The following is a 12,527-nucleotide window of genomic DNA, read 5'->3' on the forward strand; positions in this document are numbered from 1 at the left end:
ATTCTTCGTCATCACATATGTCCTTGAGTGAATACTCTTCATCAAGCTCCACCTCCACGACCTGTTTCCCTTTCTGGCTCTCAGTCGATGCTTCACTCTCACTCTTTCTTAACATATAGGCCTCATCAAATACCACGTCTCTGCTAACAATCTTCTTCTTTGAGACTGGATCCCAGAGCCTATAGCCTTTAACACCAGATTCCAAACCAAGACAAATACATTTTCTTGACTTTGAATCTAACTTCGATCGTTCTCCACTCTGCACATGAACGTATGTCGGACAACCAAATATTCTCAACATAGAATAATCAACCAGTTTACCTGACCATACTTCCTCTGGAATCTTGAAGTCAATCCCAGCGGCTAGAGATCGGTTGGTGACGAAGCATGCATAATTAACTGCCTCAGCCCAGAAACTCTTTGGCAATCCTGCACTTAACCTCATACATCTCGCCTTTTCCAACAATGTTCTGTTCATCCTTTCGGCAACTCCGTTTTGCTGTGGAGTCCCTCTCACTGTGAAGTGACGAGTAATGCCTTCTGTTTTGCAGAATTCCAAGAATGCAGTGTCTTTGTGTTCTAACCCATTGTCAAATCTCAGATACTTTACTCTTCTTCCAGTCTGATTTTCCACCTGCACCTTCCACTGCTTGAAGATAGTGAAAACCTCTGACTTGTGCTTCATAAAATATACCCAGACCTTTCTTGAGAAATCATCAATAAAACTGACAAAATAATGTGCACCTCCGTTTGATGGCACCGCCACTGGTCCCCAAACATCTGAGTGAACATAGTCGAGGACACCTTTGCTAGTATGAGATGCCACCTTAAAGTTGACTCTTCGTTGCTTCCCATATAGACAGTACTTGCAGAAACCCAATTTACATGACTTCACACCTTTTAACAAATTCCTCTTGTGAAGCTCAAACATACTACGCTCGCCTAAATGACCAAGCCGCATATGCCACAAAACTGTGTTATCATCATTTGGTTCTGCTGAGGTGGACACTGCAGCTCCAACTGTAACTGTATCCCCGAGTAACTTATACAAATTGCCAATTTTCTTGCCTTTCATTATCACTATAGCACCTTTAGTTATTTTCATAACTCCATCTTTGGCTGAATAACCATAGCCCAAAGAATCTAATGTGCCTAATGAGATCAAATTTTTCTTAAGGTCGAGAACATATCTAACATTAGTGAGTATCCTGACAAACCCATCAAACATCCTGACTTTTATGGTACCTAGTCCAATGGCCTTACACCTAGCATCATTGCCCATTAGCACTGTACCCGCATTACAGGATTTAAATGTGTCGAACCACTGCCTATTCGGACACATATGATATGAACAAGCAGAATCCAAAACCCAAGAGTCTATGAGAGAATTTTTACCTGAGGAAACTGAAAGAACATTTGCGCTAACCTCGCTATCATCAGACTCACCATCGGCCACACTGACTGAATCTCCAGAACCTTGTCTCTTCTTATCTTCAAGATCTTGTTTCATCAGCCTGCAAAATTTTCTGTAGTGCCCTTTCTTATGACAATAATAGCACTCCACATCTTTTGCATCTGACCGAGATTCTCCACTCTGTGCCGATCGTGACATAGACCGATACTGCTTACCTCTGCCATTCTTCCCCTTAAACTTATCTTTTCCACGCTTTGGCTCAAACCGTGCCACAAGCCCATCAGCCTGATCATTGATAGGTTTTCTTCGCGTCTCATGTGACAAGAGAGATCCTGTTACCTCTTCAAACGCCAGAGTCTCTTTCCCATATAACAATGTTGTAACCAGGTGATCATAAGAAGGGGGAAGCGATGCCAACAGAAGTATCGCTTTATCTTCTTCTCCAATCTTCACTGCAAAATTCAACAATTGTGTATTCAACATGTGGAACTTGTTGAGATGCTCCAGCAGATCTGTATTTTCCTCCATCTGTAAACCATATAGCTGCTTCTTCACATACAGCTTAGTCGTCAAATTCTTCGCCATATACAAACTCTCCAATTTCTGCCAAATTGATTCTGCCTTTTCTTCATCAATCACATTGTGAATGACTTCATCTGACAAATTAAGACGGATCGCACTGGCAGCCTTCGCATCCATCTCTTCCCAAACATCATTCTCCATCTTTTCGGGTTTCTTCGCCTTTCCCAATAATGCCTTGTGAACTCCTTGCTGAATCAGCAAATCCTTCATCCTTCTCTGCCAAAGAGAGAAATTATTCTTCCCATTAAACTTCTCCACTTCAAACTTGGTACTCGCCATATTTGCCGTCAATTTGATTTCTCGAACCTAAGCTCTGATACCACTTGTTGTGCAAAAAACACGATCACAATTACGGCTAAATAAAGTGAGAGCAATCACACACAAGATAACACCAAGATTTAAGTGGTTCCCTCAATGTGAGGTACATCCACTGGCAGAGGCGATCACGAAGAAATTCACTATGAAAGATGGAGTACAAAAATATAGTAGAGAAAAAAATCACTCAGACCCAAAACCCCAATACACCCAAATCTCACTATCACACAATAGAGATTATTCTCAAAAAAAGGAGAAAACAAAAGACAGGAATACTAACTCTTCTTCTTTTGCTGGGATACGATGGCGGTTGGTCTCTATTTCTTTTTCTCTTTCTCACTATGCGGCTTCACAAGGCTTCTTTTTCTTTCTCTCTTGCTATTCTCCGTTGCCAAGAAAAAAGAAAACAGAACCTAAACTCACTGTCTTGCCCACATCCAAAAACCAAGGCTGCGGTGCTAGTGTTGTGAGGCCTCTCAAACAGCAGCCCACAAATTCACTTGTGCAACTCTGTTGATGTTTTTCGCACACCCTATTCACGCACAAAACTTTGGCTTTATACATGGGCAAAGTCGGTGCACTCCAATTCTCCTAATACAAGTCATTCTTGGATTCCATATAAGACAAAAACTATAAAGCCTTTTACAAGAAAGACTTGTACACCACGTGAGCCCCACACACTCCAACTTAGAGAAGGATTTGGAGAGCTAGTCTCCCACGGCAGTACCCATAAACCAATAAAGCAAGACATGGGCCCATAACTAAATTGAGGGTTGAAAAGTCACATAGTCAATATTTTCTTTATGTTTCCAAAGATTGTGGACCATATGCCAAATTATTTATTTTATTATGAGAAAGACGCGTTATACAATTATCACTACTATATGGTCTAATCTTCTTTACCTTTGTTCAATGTTCACACGAGAATTAGAGAGGCAAGACATGGGTGATTACTCATTAGAGATCTTTTTTGTTTTGGTTTTATTCATCATCAAAAAATTTTAATGTTCAGAGGTTTTGAAGAGTCAATGATTCAGGTCTTTCTAATGGGGTCAATGGGGAAAATGGGTAGGAAAATCCCTCACCTGATCAGTAGATTCTTCGATTGTGGTATAAAGGAATTTGAATTCAAACCACAGACCAATTATCACATGGGTACCCTTCGACTTGCTCTAATCCAACCTGTATTACAAAGTATTCCATATCCAATTTGCAAGTCAACTACTATACCGACTTCAACTGAGAAACTATATGGTTTTTTTTTTTTTGACATGCCCACACAAGAGGGGGAGGGGGGATTCGAACTAGTGACATTCGCTTCATAAAGCGTGGTCTCCAGCCAATTGAGCTATTCCTTGGGAAAGAAGAAAATAAATTATTATATAGCTATCCCAGGGGGAATTCAGAAACTATATGTTATATAGTGAAGAAAGAAGGAAATAAATTATTCAAACACGTTATTTCCTTCTTCTTCTTCTTCTCTTTTTTTTTTTTTTTTTTTTTTTTTCTTTGCCTGATTCTGAATTCTGACGACAAGATCAATCACTATTAGCTCAGCCCTAGCAGAGAATTAAGTATTAAGTATAGTTTTGACGTGTAGTTCGAATTAGTCATAGTCTAGGCCGTCTAAAATATTGGGTTGAAGTGTGCTTGAACTGATTCTTATAACTTTGTATATCTCTTACATGAATAAACATGAAGAGGAACGAGGCAAAGATAAGGTGTAGGATTTCTCCTCTTTTTCGTAGCCAATTACTTTTAAGGGAAATGCTTGGTGTTTTTCTATTATTCTTTTAGTGTTCTCCCAACTGTGATGTAACTTTTAAAATCACAAATAGATTGAAAATCAATAATGATAATCTCAAATTCAATGCTAATTTTAAAAGTCACATCACAGTTGGGAGAACACTAGAAAAACATCTAGCATTTCCCTTAATTTAATGAGTGGGGAGAATAAAATGTTAAATCACCACTTAACCTAAAAGCTTAAGGGCTTATTTGGTTCACAGAACGCGTATTCCATTAAGAAAGGCCCAAAGGCCAATAGTTATTACTGGGAATAAAATGAGAGTGAAATGAAATAGTAATTCTGATTCTTTAGTTTGATAACAACACATGCAAAAACTGAAATTTAATCAAAATTACTAAAAGCCCCAATGCCCAAATGCCCTCAAGGGTGGTCGTAGTCACGCCCAAATGCAACGGGGTGGCCGCACCACCCCTAAACGCTTCGGGGGTGGTCCCCCAACCTCTTCTGTTATTTTTCATGTTTTTTTTTTTTTTTAAGTTTAAAATAAAATAAAAAATATTATGGGTGTTTTTGAAAAATGTATTTCATTTTTTAAGGAATAACTATTCCTTTCACTTTTTTAAAAGAATAACTATTTCTCTATGTCCGATTAATTATTTCCACGTGAATAACTATTCCTAGGAGTAAACCTATTCCAAACAAAATAATTACTATTCCATTCCAAGGATCTATTCCGCAAACCAAACATGGCCTAAGTTTAAATGAAGAGATAAATTTAATTATTTAATAAATATTTTAACATTTCCCCTCATATGTGAACTCAAACTCCCTTTTAATAAATAAGGCTTAACACTTGAAAATTTTAATTGAAATTGTTGTAGATCATAGAGTCAATGTTCGAATTCAGAACATTTGGCTCTTATATCATGTTAAATCACTACTAATTCCAAAAACTGAAGCTTAAAGGAGAAGGTAAATTTAATCTATAATAGAAAATTGATTACTTATAATCTTTTAAAAACACTTGGCGTAGATTATAATGAAAAAAACATGTGCATAAGATAGACTAGTGTTAACTAAAGTGGTAGTACATGGAAGAAAAATTGTGTTTAGATCCCATAAAAACTAATAAATTCTATATGGATGGCATTATTGGTAACAAAACTAAAATATGAGTGATATGAGACAAAATTTAGTGAAAAGTATATAACATATCAACGTGAATACAAAATAGACAGAAATATTGGTTATACAATATCTATTTTCTTTGATATAGGAATCAATTAACGAGCTTTCACTGTTGAAATAGTCACACTATTTTTTGAGCAATTTCCTGCACTTTCAACTGTAAAATTTGTGTCCATCATATTCCTGCTTGTGGAAAACGCTGGTTGCTTAGGTGTAGGTAGAGGAGCATGTTCATTGCTAATCATTGAGACTACATCGAACATGGTAGGTCGATCAGTTGGGCTTTCTTGGACACAAAGAAGGCCAATGTTAATGAACCTCAACATAGTAAAAGTGGAAGAAGGATATCCTATTGTTGGCTCCATCAAATCCAAACTCCGATCATCTCTCCACAACTCCCAAGCCTAGTTTCATTTCAAATTAAACTAAATTTAAGTAAAAGCTAATATTATTTTAATTTATAAGATTAATCTAAAACATAAGCACGTTGGTATAGTATAAAAGCAAAGTAATGAATTTAGAAGAGTATAAAAGATACATACATATCTAAGAAGATTGAGTGACTCGTTGTTATAGAAGCTAGTGTTCTTCCTGCCACTCAAAATCTCTAGTAGCAGGACTCCAAAACTAAAAACATAAGACTTTATTGAGTACAAACCATCCATAGCATATTCAGGAGACATATAGCCACTACAATATTCCAAAATTTTGTAAACAACTCGGTTAGTAACTTGCTCAAATTTAGTTGGGAATTGCAAATATCAATGTAACAAGGTGCATACTTACTAAGTTCCAACAATTCGGATTGTGTTTGCTTGTGTTTCATTGCCTCCAACTATTCGAGCCGTGCCAAAATCGGATATTTTTGGATTCATTTCACTATCCAAGAGAATGTTACTAGGTTTTAGATCTCTATGTATAATTCGTAACCTTGAATATTGATGAAGATAAAGAAGCCCTTGAGCGATCCCTTCAATAATGCATATGCGTGTCTCCCAACCTAACATACTTTTCCTGGTTGGATCTGTTTAAATAGTACAACCAAGGAAATTTAGTACTTAGGAACCTAGGCCTTGTTTGGTAAACAACAAGCCCTTTACAATGCACTGTTCATGATTTGTGAGGAAAAAAATGAGTGTAATAATTAGTATAGAAAAGTGAAAAAGTTGTATTGAAAAGTGGAAAAGTTTTGTTTTGTAGTGATTTTTTTATTTAAATAATAATAAAAAATAAATTATGTGATATAAAAAGTGAATTATATGATATAAAAAGTGAGAATGTTTTGATGTTGATTTTTTTGAAAAATGAGATGAATAGTGTGACGGTGTTTGGTGTTATTTGCCAAACATGCACCACCCTAGAAACATATGAGAGGAAAATATATATGCATATACATACACTCACCAAAAATGTAGAAGTCCAAACTTTTATTGGGCATGTACTCATATATTAATATCTTTTCATCTCGCTCAATACAGCAACCTAAGAGTCTGACAAGATTTCTATGCTGGAGTTTTGCAATTAGTATTGTCTCATTTCTGAACTCCTCAATTCCTTGTCCAGATCTTTTTGAAAGCATCTTCACTGCAATTTCCTGCCCTCTGAGTAATTTCCCCTATGAAGAATAACCATAAGCTCTTTAAACTTTCATTGAGGTTTAGCATTGATGTTGGTTTTCTTAATAATGTTCAAAGCATATTCATAAGGAAAATGTAACGTACCTTGTAAACAGGTCCAAAACCTCCTTCTCCAAGCTTATTCACAACTGAGAAATTATTGGTTGTAGCTAATACGCTCTCATAACTAAATAGTGGTAACTCGTAATCCTTCTCTCTTTTATTCAGATTACTATAGGTGTTCATTCCATCATTGATTGCATGTAGTTCAGTATCAAAATCAAATAATAGTAGATTATTGGTTGAAGCCTTCTCTACAAATACATGGAAAACCAGTGAGTTGACATCATTAGGTTCACCAAAATTCAACCACTAATCATGCCAGTATCCAAAGGTAAGTAAGTTTATTTAGTAATTTCCACAAAATAAGTACAAATAATTTCTATGTACGGTTAGAACATTTACACTTACCTTTGCGTTTGAGCATTCCTTTGCTTGAAAAAATAAGGAAGAGGCATAAGATAAGCCCTGTTGCAGGGACTAGCACAGCTACCCATACTTTCCATTTTTTGCCTAATTTTGAAGACAATAATCATTATTAGCTCAACCATGAAAACAAAAAAAAAAAAGATCAAGTATTAGTTCAGAACGAAAGATAACAAAAATTTGTGTAAATTTCATTTTATTCATCCTACTTTTGATACTTTGATACTCATCAGCTGCAAGTCTGAGATAGATATCGTGTCCACTCTTGCCACCATTTGAGAGTTGCTGGAAGTTTAAAAGAGCTCCTTCCCATATCATACAGTACCCGCTGCTATTATAAGCATAAGCTGTGCAAGAGCAATTATTCATGCAGGCCACTTCACAATTCATAGCACTCACTGCCAAATATGCTTTTGAAACAACAGGTAATCTCAGGTTTGGTATTTTCATGAACCAATCTTTTTTGCCATTAGCATACGTATTATTCTCACATTGCAAAGGGAATTTCCTCACACACCCACCTGACCAATCATCTAGTCTGGTATCTTCCATCGAAGATGGTTCGAAACCTGTTAGACATTCACAGGGGCTCGAGAAATTCTCACGATACACACCAAATGCACCACACAAAGCATAGACATGAGATTGTACCTTCGGTTCAGACCAAAATAAATTCCATACCCAAGGTCCGGACATCCACGACAGTTGCTGGATATTCCCTGTAGACTTCATCACATATTTACAACGGAAAGAAGAATTATAAAGAGAATAAGTAAAATATCTTCCATTTTCATTTGATACAAAACTGAAGTTGAAGACATAATTCGATATCATCTCAGGAACAAAGGCGAAGGCAAAAGATGTCGCATTCCAAAGTCCAGAACTCCAATAGATTTTGGATCTGTTCCACTCTAAGAAATATTGATTGTTTCCATTTGGGTCTAATCCCAACGAGAACACACCAGGTGCTGGATCTTCTGAATTTTTCCATGAAATGAGCTGCTGTGGTTTTCCAGTAACCTTATCGATCCCAAGCTTTGCACCTGGCAGCCATGTATCCGTTGGATGGTCGAAACTCTCCCAAAATATAGAAGACAATTCAACTCATCCCTCAAAACAAAATTCCCATCATCACCAAGTACTGCTTCTGTTAAATTTGACCCGGAAAATGTCAAATTTGTCGACCAAAATGGGATCTTGGAGGAACTTTCAAACAGGAGTAGATTGCCATTTTCTGAGAGGTAAAGTCTTGAGGAAGATGGATCAGACAATGGTTTTTCTCTATTTGCTACCCAAACATAGTCCTTCTCATCAAACATTTTATACCATATGCCCAGGTAGATTTTTGATGAAGTGCCTGGTTTGAAGAAACCCAGCTCAAAATTGCTACCTTCAGATATTATGGTGTCGCTCACTGAAAGAGACTGACCTGCTGAAAGGGTATCACCAACTATGGAGAAGCATGCTCTGTAATAAGACATGATTAGAAGCAGAGCAAATAAGAGCCGTGGCTTCCTCGTCATGCTCCTCATATATCCCTCTGTATAACTTGCTGTAACGCAGTTAATAATTACAGAAAAATGCTAGAAGAAAACTTGGTCCCTTTTTTTTTCTAAGCAATACAGAAAGAAGGGGAAGGAGCAACAAACAAGAATTTAAGAAAAGAATACAAATGACAGCTACAGAAAGCATATTCATAAGAATTGTGAGCCACATCCCATTTTGGAGCCAGATGAGCTCTCTGATTGGCTTGCCTTTGGACTTTTGAAGGCTTCCCAAGGAACGCAAACAAAAAAGACTTTGTACTTTTTTTGACTGGTGCAATTTCCTGCGAGTCTAAAAATTGCATCAATGTCATCTTCAAATGACGAAAATACATTTTAAAAAAATCTATATATATATATATATATATAAACCATAGCAGCCGGTAACCGTGGGTCTTCGGGTGCTATTTTTTGAGCAATTTTCTGCCTTGCCATTCGTTGACTTTGGGTCTACCGTATTTTGGTTCATTGTAAACGCAGGTGGGTTGGGTGATAAGTATAGAAAATTATTTTTAAGATTCACTTAACCTCCTTCCATTGTCATTACTTTTGTGATGTATTTTTTATGTTCACTTTCTCTCAATATGGTATATTAATTTTTCAATTGTTTGAAATATCATCTTTTCATGAACTTTTCTCAAAATATCCTCATTTATTTTAGAAAAAAAAAAAAATTACAAAGATTAAGGCGTTAACCTAAATTTAAGGTATTCACAAAAATTCCCATGCCTCAACCTTTGTAAAAAAATTTATATATATATATATATATATATATATAAAGTATTTTAAAAATTTTATTGAAATTTAACAAAAAGTTTTAGTAGATGAACTTTAGTAAAAAAAAAAAAAAAAAAAGAGTAAGCTAGTAAAATTTTTCCTTATTTTTATTAAGTCTTCGCGGACCCCAGCTGTATCTTCTTTTCTCGTTTGGATTGGTTTTGATTAGATGTATCCCCATGCCTCAATCTTTGCTGCAGGCTACAGTGGGTCTTCGGGTGCTATTTTTGACTGGTGCTCTTTTATATTACTAATAAAATAAAATAAAAACTCAATATGGCTCTCATTATCTTGGAATAGGAAAAGTAGATAAAAATGAATATTTTAAATAAAAAAAATAAAAAATTGATATTTAAAATGCTGAGCATGTAAGTAAATAAGTAAATATGATCGGTTAGGTGATATTTATTGAGCAAGATGGGAGTGCTCATCAAGGACTCTAGATTTGTGAGCCGTTGATGAGTCTCATCTCCATGGCTGTGATCGGTTAGGTAAGCTCAACCGAGCTTGCTCCTCTAGGTGGGTTTCTTAATTTGAAGTTTCAATAATTTCTTTAATTAATCATGTGTTTGGTTGATGGGAAAATGTAGGGGGGAAAAAAAAACGAATTGAAGTTTAGTTATATTTTGAATTTCCATTGCTTGGGTTTTCAGTGCAACCATATAATTAGCTTAGTTCAGATAAGATTTATATGGATGAATTTTGGATGCAAGATAATCAAACTTAATGAGGTTGCTCCTTAATGGTTTTTTAATATATGTGATAAACTCTTATTGGACTCTCAAAAGATGATGTGTGAACCACTTTTTGGAAGGTGACGCATGGGCCTAAATGTCACATTGACATTTTTACTGTGCAAATGTCTCTAATTTTAAATTCAGTCACTATGTTTAAGGTCTTTTGTCAAATTTCATTATGCAAACGTCCCCACATTAATAATAACGTTTTTTTGAGCTTAAAATGTCACCTTCTAAAAGTCATTATTAATTGATTTTTTTTTTTTTTTGTAGTGGAGAGGACACTTAGTCACTTATACCGTCAAAAATTAGACGAAAATTGTAACATAATGACCTATTTTCAATATGTAACCTGGGTACCACTCAAATATTTAATTGTAAAAATTAAAAATTTAGGTCTTATTACGTGACAAGGCCAAAACTCAGAAATTTAGGGGACAAATTGTCTTAAAAATAAACAACAAATACAACCTCTCTTTAGGTCTACCACTCTACCTGATCCATTAATTCCGAATCAGAAGAGATATGGGCTATAAAGGTCAAAAGGTAATTTACCTAAACACCATTAATAATTTAATAATTGTTGTAAAGAGACAAAACCACATTCAACGTCACTCCTAATCATCCCCCGCCGAATCTTCAGCCGCGAAAGTGCACACACTGCAAATTTTTACGTACAGCTGTGATGTGTTTCCCTCACACCAACGAGTAATGATGCAAAGCACGCGGCGTGCGTGGCACGCCCACGCACGCCAGTGCAAAAATTTTTTTTTTTTTTTTTTTAAAAAAAAAAATAAAATAATAATAAAATAATAAAAAAAAAAATTTTTGTGCCTGGCGTGCATCACTGTTGATGCACGCCAGGCGTGCATTCCATCATTACTCCACACGAATTACGCCACTGGATTTATGAAAAGATTTGCATCATGAAAGTCAAAGCATATTCAAGGGCTGTAATTTAGGATGCAAGATAGTTGAAGTAGAGAGAAGGTTACAGAAACCTTTTTTAGGTCTTCCGTGGGTTCCACGTGTTAGATATAGAGTAGCTAGTGTCTTGAATTTTGTGAGCTTTGAAATAGTGGGGTGTTTGACCTACGCAGAAGACGACACGCCACTGAACATGAAGAATTTTTAGGCGTTTCAGTGCAACCATATAATTGGCTTAGTTCAGATAAGATTTATATGGGTTAATTTTGGATGCGAGTTAATCAAACTTAATGAGGTTGCTCCTTAATGGAGCTTGAAGAATAAATGTTGCCGGAAAATCAGCAACTAAATTAGAATATATTGATAGAGAAGATCAACACAGAAATGGAAGTCAAAAATATTGAGTAGATCTATGAGTGCTTGAGTTAGTTGTTAAAATTCTAACTGCATCTTACAAGTTACATGAATAAACATGAAAAAAAAAAAAAAAACAAAAAACAAAATAAGCTAAAGATTTCGGATTTCACCCCTTTTTGGTAGCCAATTACTTTACTACGGGTGGGGAAGGAAATCGATTACCGATAATCCTTTAAAGATATCTGGCGAAAGAGCCTTACTTAAAACATATTTAGGATTGGTTTTGAAAAATAAAGTTTTTAAGTCAAAAAACACATTTTGACAAAAGCTTCATTTTTAAGCTATTGTCAAAGTGTGTTTTGATCATTTTTGGACTTTTGAATCCTTAAAAGCGTTTTCAATTCTTTTTACCAAACAAGCACTTCTATTTTTTCAAACAGACTTTTTAAATGTTAAATACATTTTTAGGCCTTTAAGACGTACACCCAAACAAACCCTTAACCTTCCTACTTTCGAGCTTACCTTTCGTTAAAGCCCTTGGCTGACATCAGGAATGGCAGGGAACAATTACCGAACTTGATACCAAAATTGATGTAGACGACAAAGAAGAAAAACAGACTTTTCAATTTTTTTTTATTCACCAAAAGCTGAATAAAATAGAAAACTAGGTTTAAACAGACTAGGGATTATACCTTAATCGTAACCGTACTTGGACACTAAAATAACATAAAGTCTAAAATAAAATAATACAACTTGTCTTAAAAATAAATAATAAAATAAAAATGCAAACTAATAAAAAGCCCCATAATCATTCAGCTCTCAATCACCCGACCA

At 35.5% G+C, this 12,527-nt stretch overlaps 1 pseudogene; it reads right to left on the reverse strand.

The window, feature by feature from the left end:
* Window positions 1-5,344: 5,344 nt before the first annotated feature.
* On the reverse strand, window positions 5,345-8,874 carry LOC132170474 (receptor-like serine/threonine-protein kinase SD1-8; annotated as a pseudogene).
* Between the last annotated feature and the right edge of the window lie 3,653 nt (window positions 8,875-12,527).

The sequence above is a fragment of the Corylus avellana genome, chromosome ca1 (assembly GCF_901000735.1).
Source record: "Corylus avellana chromosome ca1, CavTom2PMs-1.0".
Lineage (NCBI taxonomy): Eukaryota > Viridiplantae > Streptophyta > Magnoliopsida > Fagales > Betulaceae > Corylus > Corylus avellana.